Source organism: Myotis yumanensis, unplaced genomic scaffold (assembly GCF_028538775.1).
Source record: "Myotis yumanensis isolate MYYU_CA2020_CCGP unplaced genomic scaffold, mMyoYum1.0.hap1 SCAF_2, whole genome shotgun sequence".
Classification (NCBI taxonomy): domain Eukaryota; kingdom Metazoa; phylum Chordata; class Mammalia; order Chiroptera; family Vespertilionidae; genus Myotis; species Myotis yumanensis.
The window spans coordinates 145771426-145785383 of NW_027223753.1; the positions used below are offsets into that span (position 1 = coordinate 145771426).

At 37.6% G+C, this 13958-nt stretch overlaps 1 protein-coding gene across 6 annotated transcripts in view; it reads left to right on the forward strand.

Moving 5' to 3' along the window:
* BBX (BBX high mobility group box domain containing) overlaps positions 1 to 13958 on the forward strand; it is a 291018-nt gene that overhangs the window by 121762 nt on the left and 155298 nt on the right. The window contains exon 4 of one of the 6 annotated variants that reach the window (XM_070406138.1): positions 9121 to 9238. The exons of the other annotated variants lie outside the window; for them this stretch is intronic. The gene's annotated coding sequence lies outside the window, so the exon portion shown is untranslated. The remainder of the gene's footprint in view (positions 1 to 9120; positions 9239 to 13958) is intronic. 6 annotated transcript variants of the gene reach the window in all.

A 13958-nucleotide genomic window follows, 5' to 3' on the forward strand; every position in this document is an offset into this window, starting at 1 on the left:
TACTTGGTTTGAGGAATCCAACTCACAAAATCAAGTAAGTCTTTTCCCAACTCTGAGGGCAAAAATTATTATTATTTTTAATTTACCTTCATTGTTGAAAGTATTACAGATGACCCTTTTTTCCCCTATTGACCCCTTCTAGCCTGCACCTTCCCTCTGCCTCAAGCCTTCATCACCATATTGTCTGCGACCATGGATTATGCGTATCTTATCTAATAAAGAGGGAATATGCTAATTGACCCTCACACCATCACACAGATGACGGCACTAACAGCCAATAGGGAGGAAATATGCTAATTGACTGTCACGCCCTCAAAAGATGGCGGCACCCACAGCCACAAGATGGCAGCGCCCAGTCCCCTCAGCCCTGATGGGGCAGCAGGCGTGCAGCAAGGCCGGGCTCACGCCTGCCTCTGGAGTCCCCCAGTCCCCTCAGCCCCCCAGCCGCCCAGAGCTGGCCTGAGGTGCAGGCAAGCTTCAGATGGCGGCTGCCCAGCCGCCCAGGGCTGACCGAGGCTTGTGCTGCCAGCAGTGGCAGCAGCAGAGATGTGATGGGGGTGTCACCTTCCCCTGATCACCAAGTCGCCTCCCGCCCCTGAGGGCTCCCGGACTGTGAGAGGGGGCAGGCCGGGCTGAGGGAAACCCCCCCCCCCCCCGCACAAATGCATGAATTTTCATGCACTGGGCCTCTAGTATGCATATAAGTTCTTTGGTTAATCTCTTTCCACACACGCCCACCTTCTCTCTGAGATTTGACAGTCTGTTTCATGCTTCTGTCTCTGGATCTATTTTGTTCATCAGATTACACACATGAATGAGATCATGTGATACTTGTCTTTTCCTGATGGGCTTATATTTTTTCTTAGCATAATACTCTCCAAGTCCCTCCATGCTGTCTCATAGGGTAAGAGATTCTTCTTTTTTACTGCTGCATAGTATTCCGTGATGTAAATATACCACAACTTTTTTATCCACTCATCTAATGATGGGCACTTGGACTGTTTCCAGATATTAACTATTGTAAATTGTGCTGCTATGGACATAGGGGTGAATATATTCTTTCTGATTTGTGTTTCGGGTTTCTTAAGATATATTCTTAGAAGAGGGATCACTGGTTTAAATGGAAGGTACATATTTAACTTTTTGAGGAAACTCCATACTGTTTGCCACAGTAGCTGCACCAGTATGCATTCCCATCAGCAGTGTACTAATGTTCCCTTTTCTCCACATCCTTGTCAGCACTTTTTATTCGTTGATTTATTGATGGTAGTCAATCTGATAGGTTTGAGGTGATACCTCACTGTCATTTTATTTTGTATCTTTAATGATTAGTGACTCTGAGCATTTTTTCATATGTTTCTTGGCCGCCTGTATGTCTACTTTGGAGAAGTGTCTGTTTAGGCCCATTTTTTGTTGGGATTGTTTGTCTTCCTACTGTTAAGTTGTATGAGTTCCTTATATATTTTGGATATTAACCCTTTATCAGATGTATCATTGTCAAATTTATTCTTCCATACAGTGGGCTCCCTTTTCCTTTTGTTTGTGGTTTCTTTTGCTATACAGAAACTTTTTATTTTGATGTAGTCCAATTTGTTTTTTTTCTCCTTAGTTTCCTTTGCCCTAGGACAGTGATGGTGAACCTATGACACGTGTGTCAGAGGTGACATGTGAACTCATTTTTTTGGTTGATTTTTCTTTGTTAAATGGCATTTAAATATATAAAATAAATATCAAAAATATAAGTCTTTGTTTTACTATGGTTGCAAATATCAAAAAATTTCTATATGTGACACGGCACCAGAGTTAAGTTAGGGTTTTTCAAAATGCTGACACACCGAGCTCAAAAGGTTCGCCATCACTGCCCTAGGAGATGTATCTGCAAACATATTGCTATAAGAGATATCTGAGATTTTGCTGCCTATGGTTTCTTCTAGGATTTTTATGGTTTCATGCCTTACATTTAACTTAAGTCTTATCCATTTTGAGTTTATTCTTGTGTATGGTGTACATTGGTGGTCTAATTTCATTTTTTTTTTTTTGCATGTATCTGTCCCATTTACCCAACACCATTTATTGAAGAGACTGTCTTGATTCCATTGTATGCTCTTTCTTTGTCAAATATTAATTGAGTGTAATGGTGTGGGTCGATTTCTGATGTCTTTGTTCTGTACCATTGATCTATATGCCTATTCCTGTGCCAGTCCCAGGCTGTTTTGATTACAGTGGGTTTGTAGTATAACTTGATATCTGGTATTGTGACCCCTCCAACTTTTTTCTTCTTTTTCAAGATTGTTGTGGCTATTTGTGGCAATATAAATTTTTTTGTTCCATACAAATTTTTGGAGTATTTGTTCTAGATCTGTGAAATATGCCATAGGTATTTTAATAGGGATTACATTGAATCTATAGATTGCTCTGGGTAATATGGACATTTTAATTATGTTAATTCTACCAATCCATGAACACGGTATATTCTCCCACTTGTTTATATTTGCCTTGGTCTCTTTTTTCGCTGTCCTGTAGTTTTCTGAGTACATGTCTTTTACCTCCTTGATTAAGTTTATTCCTAAGTACCTTAATTTTTTTGTTGCTTCGTCAATGGGATTGTTTTTTCAATTTCTCTTTCTGAGAATTCATCATTGGTGTATAAAAATACCAATGATTTCTGGGTGTTAATTTTATCTCCTGCCACATTGCTGAATTTATTAAATTTAGTAGTTTTGTTGTTGGAGTTTTTAGGGTTTTCTATGTACAATATCATGTCATCTCTGAATAATGGATGCTTTTTCTGTTTTTTTCTTGTCTGATGGTTGTGCCAATGACTTCCAGTACTATCTATATATATAAAAGCCTAAGTGACCTTTCTACCTTTCAACTGTTTGACCAGTAGCTATGATGCACACTGACCACCAAGGGGCAGATGCTCAACGCACAGGCATGGAAACGTGGAAGAGACTGATGAATCTCAGAGGGAAGTGGGGAGAGTAGGAAGAGATTAACCAAAGATCTTATATGCATACTAGAGGCCCAATGCACACATTTGTGCACCGGTGTGGTCCCTTGGCCTGGCCTGTGGGTATTGGGCCGAAACCGGCAGTCCGACATCCTGAGGGGTCCCGGATTGCGCGAGAGTGCAGGCCAGGCCAAGGGACCCCACCAGTGCACTGGGCCACTAGGGTTGAATAAAAGTGGTGAAAGTGGACATCCCTATCTTGTTCCTGTTCTTAGAGGAAATGGTTTTAGTTTTTGCCCATTGAGTATGATTTGGTTGTAGGTTTGTCATATATAGCCTTGATTATGTTGAGGTATGATCCCTCTATTCCCAGTTTGCGGAGAGTTTTTATCGAAAATGGGTGTTGGTATTTATTGAATGCTTTTTCTGCATCTATTGATATGATCATGTGATTTCTGTCGTCCAATTTATTTATGTGATGTATAGCATTTATTGATTTGCATATAATGTCATTTTCTCAGCCTTACATCCCCTGAATAATACTACTTGGTCATGGTGTATGATCTTCTAATGTAATACTGGATCAGATTTGCTAGAATTTTTTTTGAGGATTTTAGCATCTATGTTCATCAGAGATATTGGCCTGTAATTCTCTTTCTTTGTAATGTCTCTGACTAGTTTTGGAATTAGGATAATACTGGCCTCATAAAAAGAGCTCTTGGGTTTTTTGGAATAGTTTGAGGTCAGGGCAAAAATTATTACTCAGTTGTAAGGATTTCTTCATTGAAGATTTTCTCAAATACTTGACACCTACTAACTTACTATTTAGCCTGTGTGTGTCTGTGTCTATGAGTATTTAGTGATTATAAATCTAGCTTTCACTCTTTCTCAAAGAATACAAATCCTGTCCTGTCACCTGAACCAAATTACTAGTCTATAGAACTTGGCAACAGACTGAACTTATGGTAGGGGTGAAGAAGGGATCATAAGAAGAAAGCAAGCAATGGGAGATATTGAAAAAGAAGTCAAAGATAGGATTTACATTTAAATGTATGTATTTAGATAACACTCCATCCAGAAGTAGAGAAATAGTAATACATAAAAACTGATTTGTGGGTGAGGGAGATGAAGTTTGGGATGATTGGATTTGAAAAGCAGAGAGGATCTTCATGTGATTATGTATATGATATAGTAAATGTGATGTGAGCTTGGAAGAGATTCAGGCTGTGAGTATAGATATAGCTTGAGAGGTAGAAGTGAAATTGTTTTTTAAAGAGTAGTTTATTGTGTTTTTTTTTTTAAGAGAGAGGAAGGGAGAGGGAGAGAGAGAGAGAGAGGGAGAGAGATTCATGTGAGAGTGTAACATCGATCCAATGCCTTCTGTACCCTCTGACCAGAATTAAACCAGCAACCTTTTGGTGCACAAGACAATGCCCAACTAACTGAGTCACATTGGCTCGGGCTAAAGCTGAAATTTTGAAAATTGGTGAAAGTAGAAAATGTGGCTAAGAAAGAACTTTTGAAAACATCTACTTATTCTTTGAGAATCAGATCTGTAGTGGGAAAATCAAGGTAGTATAGGACCGAGGAACATGGTGACGAGTTTTCAATAAAAATGTTGAAAAACTTAGACACATCTAAATGCCTAAAGAAAGTGTTTGGGTTACATGATCTTGGGGTCTTTTGGAGAAAGCAGTTTTTGTACAGTGGTCAAGGCAGAAGCCATGTTGTATAATGATTTCAATATTTCCCCTTTTACTACCAAGTTGTTGTTTTATTTTTTTTTCTCTTTAGTTGAAACTGTATGTTGAGCCCCTGTCTTCATAGAGTAATCTGGAATGATTTACAAATCTACTCCCTGGGAGCATGAAATTCATCTTCTTTAAGTGTAGCTTTAATATTCTTTTCATTAAATATGTAGTTGTAGACTGTTTAAAATAAAAACTTATACAGATGCTAATATCATTTTCTAAAATGCCATCAGCAAACATACTTTCTAATTGCCTCAATTATTATGTATATTCTAATTGGCATTACAGAGGGATAATTAATGATTCCCTGTCATTGCCAGTTCTTTTATACTCAGTACAGTCAAACTTTAAATAGGCATACTGCCTTAATAAATATCGTTTAGAAAGTTCTTTGGAGCAGTAGGGCCCCCTGCATATGCAAATTCTAGGATACAATCAGATATGACCCATGTGCAGAGAGTAATAGTTTTAAGAGTGAGTATACAAGACTCACCCTAAGTCAGTGATGGCAAACCTTTTGAGCTCGGCGTGTCAGCATTTTGAAAAACCCTAACTTAACTCTGGTGCTGTGTCACATATAGAAATTTTTTGATATTTGCAACCATAGTAAAAAAAGACTCATATTTTTGATATTTATTTTATATATTTAAATGCCATTTAACAAAGAAAAATCAACCAAAAAAATGAGTTCACATGTCACCTCTGACACGCATGTCATAGGTTCGCCATCACTGTCCTAAGTAGTAATGATTATAACAGCGGTTCTCAACCTGTGGGCTGCGACCCCTTTGGCGGTCAAACGACCCTTTCACAGGGCTCGCCTAACTCCATCCTGCATATCAGATATTTACATTACGATTCATAACAGTCGCAACATTACAGTTATGAAGTAGCAACAAAAATAATTTTATGGTTGGGTCACAACATGAGGAACTGTATTTAAAGGGCCAGAAGCTTGAGAACCACTGGATTATAATGATACACCTTCAACTGTTATTTTTGCATTTTATGTGCTAATATCTCTGTGTCTGTGTGTTTGCATTTTTTCCTTAATCTTCACAGTGACCTTTATAGGTAAGTATTATTATTCCCATTTTATACATGAAAGAACTGAAGCTAAAAACATTATAAATCATCTCAGCTTCTTGGCTAATTAAGAACAGATCCAAGATTCAAATCATCTCTTTTTGACTTTCAAAGACTATGTTCTCAACATGGCCCATGCAATTTTATGATGTATTTGAAATTTGAGCTTTAATACCCTTGATAGCAACTGTTCACTCCAGTTTGGAAGCTCGGTGCCTCATTACTTTCTTATCCTTTTCCTCCAACTAGGGAAGAATAGATTACTTTCATTTGCTTACACATGTTGCCATTTGTAATAGTTGATTGTCAGATGCTTTTCTGCATATTCAGTACTATCCTATCTAATAAAAGAGTAATATGCAAATTAACCATCAACTACCACACAGAGATGGCGGTGCCCACAGCCACAAGATGGAGGCTCCCAGTCCTCTCAGCCCCGCTGGAGTCCTCCAGTACCGGGGGGTGGCCACTGAGAGCAGGGCCTGTTTGGCCGTCACCACGGTGACCCGGGAGCAGCCAAGGGGGCCCTGTAGACAGCAGAGAACCACAGAGAGCGGGCCTAAGCCGTCAGTAGAACATCCCCTGAGGGCTCCCGGATTGGAGAGGGTGCAGGTTGGGCTGAAGGACACCCCCCCCCCCCCGCCCCGCCTCCCTACCCCCTGAGTACGAATTTTGTTCATTGGGCCTCTAATATATATATACATATTTCATATCAACTCGATGAAAAGTAGATATATTTCCCCCTTATATTTCATTATGCAGCTTTCAAACATAGCATTACACACTAATATACTCATTACCTAGATTCAGCCATTAACATTTTGCTATATTTATTTTATTACATATCTATAATCCATCCATTGTCATTTCATTTTCTGATGCATTTGGAAGTAAATTACAGACATCACTAAACTTGCTCTAATTAGTTAGCATGTATATTATTGACTCGAGTTCAATATTTTTATATTTAAGTTTTTTATGTAAAATTTACACCTAGTGTAATACACAATCTTAAATGTATATTCTCTAGAGTTTTGATTGCATACACCTGTGTAACCTAAATACCTATCAAGATAATAAAACATGACTATTGGTAGGTATCTCCTTTTATTCTCCTTTGTAGATGAGGAAACTGAAGCACACAGAAGTTAACTAATCTGCCTAAGGTCGCACTGTTAGCAAGTGACAGAATATGACATCAAACTCTGGCAATTTGGCTGCAGGGTTTGGTGGTCATCACTACACCACTATACTGCTGATGGATTGTCCTCTCATGTTCGGTATCCCTGTACATTCATGTATAAAAATGTAATTTTTATTTTAACACAAGTGTGTAGACACAGAAGTAATACACTTCGTATTAGTGAGAGTAGAAATGCTGTTTCAGACATGCATTGGTTCCTTGCAAGAGGTTTATGGAAAGAGAAACTCAGAAGGAAGTTCCCTTCATCGAAATAGTAGGGTGGACCCCTGTATAATAACTCTGTCTTAACTGGCATCCTTGATTAATGTTTCCACATGTAGATTGACAGGTTCCTAATGACAATACTGAGTCTCAGAAAAATCCTAAAGTGCCATTTGAACAATTAAGGGTAGCTGATGTTCAGTATAATTTTTTATGAAGCATATTTTAGTCTATTAATAGAAAACTGTTCATCTATGTTCAGTATATATAGTAGTACCCTGATACCTCAGTCTCCAAAATAATAGAATTAATCAATTTGGAATTTATAGTTAAGAAATTTGTAACAAAGTTTTTAACAAAGAAACTAAATGGAATTCTTTGGCATAAAATATAAATAAGGATTTGAATACATTATAATAAATTTGATTTCTGGTTTGTGATACTTAGGTGAGTCTTTCCTATGAAAAGAAATTGTGTCTCTTTCCTGAATTGTGCTCATACCATAAGCCAAATCTTAAAAGTTGGCCAGTTCTCTCTGTTCACTATTCAGATAAGGAAAAGTCAGCTATCATATGTTTTAAAACCTTAAGTTTTGTTCAAAAAGCAGTTACAAAAATAAATCAAAGCATTTAGTTAGAAAATCTTAGCCAATCACTAGAGGGCAGAGCAGTACCATACTTTAGGCCTTATTTGAAAATTACTGGTTTAAAAATTGCTGAACATGGGAAAATATATTGATGCACACTCAAATAGAAATTTCTTTGTATTCTTACTGTCTTGTGTGAAATCCAATAGCATGCTTACACTTATATTAAAGGAGCTTTTCTGGCAGTTACATTGATTGTTTCCACAAGGACATGATTATTTAGACAAGTCTAAGTATTCCTTAAAAGAAAATACTAATGCTTACAAAGGGTGGTGCATTAAATCATTTCTACTCTATGTACTACCCTGAAATTGAATTGCAGTATAGACTTTAGGTGAGACATTATGAAAGAACAGTTTGAGACAAGTTTACTAGTATTTAAATATAAGAATTTATTGAAATATGCAGATTTTTTTATCTTTCAGCTGAAATTTGTTGAATCATTAAGACTTTACAAAGTTGTAAAATCAATGAACTAACTCTAGCTCCCTTTTTAATGTTAAAATTTTGTCAAGTGGATGTTCACCTAATTTCAGTTCTGTTTAAAAACTTCTATCATTCTAAGATACTTTTATTCTGACTCATTTTTTTTCTGATGAATTTTAAAAGTAATTGAAGCCCTGAGGTAATAAAGTAGTTAATAACCTGAGTATCTCAGTGTCCCCAAAGATAGAAAATTTTATCTTGACAGTGTAGTTTGTATTTTATTTCATAAAACAGCTTGGATTATATATGATTCATTTCCAGTAAAGACAACATAGGATACCAGAACAAAGCACTGGGTTTTGGAATCAGATTTGGGGCCCCAGTTGTTATGTGCTTACTTGTGACCTTGGGCAAGTCACACTACCTCTCTGAAGTAAGAGTTGGAAAAATACTTTCTTACTTACAGCTGGGTTATTTTGAGGACTGTGTTTGTGTCTGGGTGTATGTATCTCCAAAGACAAGACTTTTAATAAAGGTGACTTTTAATAAAGATACAAGCTCAGAAAAACCTTAGAAATAATTGAGAAATAGTTGATGATATCACAAATTTTAGAAACACGAGGGCACCTGTTACATGAGTAAATATACCAAAAATGTGGTTTCCAAACCCAAACCCCAGTTCAGATTGCTGACTTTCTCCTTGTCTCTGAGTGTCTTTGGCTGCCTAATCTCTCTGTAACCCCCACTTTTTTGCCTCTTATTCTTTATTTTACCCTCTGTTTATTTCCATGTTCCCTCTCTCTGTGTTTCTCCTGACTGTCTTTGGTCTCTCTCTGTGTTTTTCTTGACCCAGGCACCCTCAGGAAGACCCCAAGCCTCTAGCGGTACCTGGTATCATCTCCAGCATGTTTATAGATGTGGAGGATTCACTGGGATATTGACAAATACCAGAGGCGAACTGTACCACTGTAGTAAGTCAATAAGCCTTTATTAAGTGACTACTGTTGGTGGTGCTTTGGGAAAAAAGAAGTTAGGGTATAGCTCAGAAGAAATAAACTTGTAAACTCTTCTCAGTGATTCTTGTCAGATGGTCACACATACAAATGAAAACAACAAAATAAAAAGATGACAAATAAGAGAGATGAGGAAAGAGAGGGTGGGAGTGAGTAATTTCTTTGGGGCTTCCAAAGCCTGCTCACTTGCCTGAGTGAATTCCTGAATGGGGGGAGGGTAGTGAAATGAGAGTGCTAAATTTCAGCCTGCCAACAGCTAACTTCTTAACCTTCCAGGCTTAAGAAAGTCAAGTTATGAAAAGTATAGCCAAGTTGAGACTTTCCATAAACATAATTAGTATCCTTTGCCAGCATTAAAATTTATAGAGTTTAAGGGTAAATTGTGATTGTGAAGTAGTAAAGAGGTGTAGTATGAAATAAAATTAATACAAACTATTATAATATAATCTATGGATACATTTTACATGCCAAGATGAATTAAAATAGTGAATTGTAGTATAACAAGTTAGTTTTGTTTTTGTGATGGAAATTTATTTTTGCTGTTGTATTTTAGACAGTCCTACCTACAGTTGTACCATGGTTTTCAGAGTTGGATATGGTTTGAATCTCACCCATCTGCTAGCTGTGTAAGGTTGGGTATTCTACGTAACAACACAATCTTAGTTTCCTCATATGAAAATATTTATCTTAGAGTTGTTGTGTGATTTAAAGAGATAATTTTATAAAGTCCTGAGTGCATGCTGGGTACTTGTTACTTGCAGATAATTAAAAAGTACCTTTTAAAATAGTTTGTTAAATGCAGGTGTTACTTCTTAGAGCTTTTAAAAAATAGAAGTAAGCCTCATAGTATTTAGAAAATGCTATGTGTATACAGGGCATATTAATAACATGTGAATAAGTTATAAAGAATAGCATTAACATGAATAACTGAATATTTACCACTAACTGCCTGGCCCAGATTTCATCACCTTCCTTAAGTTAACTCATCCCCAACCCTGAAGGATGAGATAACTCTTTCCTTCTTTAACCTTATATTTTTTTACATATTTACATTAAATTTTGCTTGTTTTTGAATTTTACATAAATAATAAATACTATATGTTTTCTCTGTCACACCTATTTTGCTGCTCAACATCATGATTTTTTTTTTAATTTTATTTTTACTTATGCTTGACATACAATATATTAATTTTGTGTATACCACATAGTATGTCAGTACTTATATGCCTTACAAAGTGATCACCACAATAAGTCTAGTAACCATCTGTCACCATATAAAGTTTTTATGATATTGTTACCTGTATTCCTTATGGTGTACATTATCTCCCCCTGACTTCATTTCTAACTAGAAGTTTGTACTTCTTAATCCCCTTCCTTTTTTACTACCCATCCCCTTATCCTTCTCTCCTGTGGCAAGTATCAGTTTGTTCTCAGTGTCTGTGAGTTTCTTTTAGTTCATTTGTTTTGTTTTTAGATTCTACATATAAATGAAATAATATGATATTTGTCTTTCTCTGTCCTACATATTTTAGTTAACGTAAACTCTCTAGATACATTTATGTTGTTGCAAATGGCAAGAGGCGATTATCTCTGTGGTTTTGATTTGCATTTCCCTGCTGATTAGTGATGTTAGCATGTTTTTGTATGTCTGTGGGCCATCTGTATGCATTCTTTGGTAAAATACCTATTCAGGTCCTCTGCCCATTCTTTAATTGAATTTTTTAAAATGTTGAGTTGTAGGAGTTTGTCATATATTTTGAATATTAACCTATTATTGGATATATCATTTGCAAATATCTCCTTCCATTCAGGAGGTTGCTTTTTTGTCTTGCCAATGATTTCCTTCACTGTGCAAACGCTTTTTGGTTTGATGTAGTCCCATTTGTTTATTTTTCCTTTTGTTGCCTTTGCTGAGGAGATACATTTTTTAAGATATTGCTAAGAGTGATGTCAAAGAGATTACTGCCTATGGTCTATTCTAGAAGTTCAGTGGTTTCAGCTCTTACATTTAAGTCTTTCATTTTGATGTAAGAAAGTGGTATACTTTCATTTTTTTTGCACATATCTGCCCAGTTTTCCCAGCACCACTTATTGAAGAGGAGACGGTCTTTTCTCCATTGTATATTTTGACTAGAGGCCTGGTGCAGGAATTCATGCATGGGTGGGGTCCAGCTGGCTCGCCCTGGTGGGTGCCCATGTGGCTGGGCTGGCGGGGGGAGGGGCCGTGGGTGGTTGCCTGGCCCCGATTGAAGGGGAGGGTTGCAATCAGGGACAGGGCAGGCCAGGAGAGGGGCCACGGGCAGTTGGCCAGCTGGCCCCCACCCCGATCGGGGTGTTGCGAGCCGGGCTGGCCAGGGTCAGGGGGTCCAATTGGGGCCCGGATTAGGCTGGTTGGCTGCTGCAGTGCGTGTCATAGCCAGCGGTCATTCTGGTCGTTCCATCATTCCAGTCACTGGGCTTTTATATATATAGACTAGAGGCCTGGTGCATGAAATTCATGCACTGGGGAAGGGTGGGGTTTCCCTCAGCCCAGCCTGCACCCTCTCCAATCTGAGACTCCTTGAGGGATAGGGCAGTCAGACATCCCTCTCACAATCCAGGACTGCTGGCTCCCAACCGCTCGCCTGCCTGCCTACCTTATTGCCCCTAACTGCTTCTGCCTGCCAGCCTGATCACCCCCTAACCACTCCCCTGCCAGCCCAATCGCCCCCAACTGCCCTCCCCTGCTGGCCTGGTTGCCCCCAACTGCCCTCCCCTGCCGGCCCGGTTGCCCCAAACTGCCCTCCCCTAGCGGCCCGGTTGCCCCCAACTTCCCTCCCCTGCAGGCCTGGCCCCCCCCAGCTGCTCTCCCCTGCTGGCCATCTTGTGGTGGCCATGTTGTGGCCACATGGGGGCGGCCATTTTTGACCACATAGGGGCAGCCATCTTGTGTGTTGGAGTGATGGTCAGTTTGCATACTGGTCATGAATAATTAGCATATCTGGGCTAATTAGCATATCCCTCTCTTATATCAGATTCCTTTATCATAGATTAATTTACCTTATAAGAATGGGTTTATTTCTAGGCTCTCTATTCTGTTACATTATCTATGTGTCTATTTTGTGCCAGTACCATATAGTTTTGATTACTATAGCTATATAGTGTTGTTTGAAATCAAAGACCAGATACCTCCAACTTTGTTCTTTATGAAGATTGCCTTGGCTATTTATGGTCTTTTGTGGTTTCATATACATTTTAAGATTATTATTTCTAGTTCTGTGAAAAATGCCATTGATATTTTGATAGGGATTGCATTGAATCTGTAGATTGCTTTGGATAGTATGGACATTTTAATAATTCTTTAAATCCATGAGCATGGTATATATTTTCATTTATTTATGCCTTGTTCACTTTCTTTCATCAGTATCTTATAGTTTTCTGAGTACAGGTCTTTTATCTCCTTGATTAAATTTATTTCTGGGTATTTTATTATTTATTTGATGCAATTATAAATTGAATTGTTTTCTTAATTTCTTGCTCTGATAGTTTCTTGTTAGTGTATAGAACCATAACAGATTTCTGAATATTAATTTTTATCTTGGAACTTTACTAAATTTATATATTAGGTCTAATAGTTTTTGTGGAATCTTTTGATTTTTCTCTATAGTATCATGTCATCTGCAAATCATTGCAATTTTACTTTTTCTTTTTAGTTTGGATATCTTTTATTTCTTTTTCTGATTGCTGTGTCTAGGACTTATAATACTATGTTGAATAAGAGCGGTGAGAATAAGCATCTTGTTTCTGATCTTAGAGGAAAAGCTTTCAGCTCTTCACTAAAGGGTATGATGCTAGCTGTGGGTTTATCATAAATGTTGAGGCATTTTTCTTCTATACCCACTTTTTGAGAGGTTTATCATAAATGGATTTTGAATTTTTGTCAAATGCTTTTTGTTGTGATCATGATTTTCATTATTTTGTTTATGCGGTGTATCAAGTGGAATAAATCCCACTTGATAATGGGAAACTCTTTAATACTAAATGATAACTTTGTTGGATAGAGTTCTTGACAGGTTTTTCCTTTCATCTACTTGAATGTATTCTGCTATTTCCTATGGCCTTCACATTTTCTGCTGTGATACATTTACTGATGGTCTGGGGAGGGAGGTCTCTTGCATGTAACTAGCTGGTTCTCTCTTTGCTTTTAAAATTATCTCCTTATGTTTAACTTTTGGCATTTTAATTATGTGGCTTGGTGTGGATCTCTTTGGATTCATCTTGTTTGGGATTGTCTGTGCTTTCTGGACTTGGATATCTGTTTCCTTCAACAGCTTAGGAAATTTTTTAGCTGCTATTCATTCAAATATATTTTCGGTCCTTTTCTCTCTGTCTTCTTCTGGGATCCCTATGATTCAGGTATTGATATGTGTTTGTCCTGGAGATCCCTTAAACTACATTCATTAAAAAAAAATCTTGTTTCTTTTTTCTGTTCTGAGTGATTTCCACTACCTTGTGTTCTAGCTCCCTGAGGTGTATTTATACATCAGCTAATGTGCTTTTGCTTTCCTCTAGTGCAGTGGTCGGCAAACTCATTAGTCAACAGAGCCAAATATCAACAGTACAACGATTGAAATTTCTTTTGAGAGCTAAATTTTTTAAACTTAAACTGTATAGGTAGGTATATTGTTATTAACTTAAT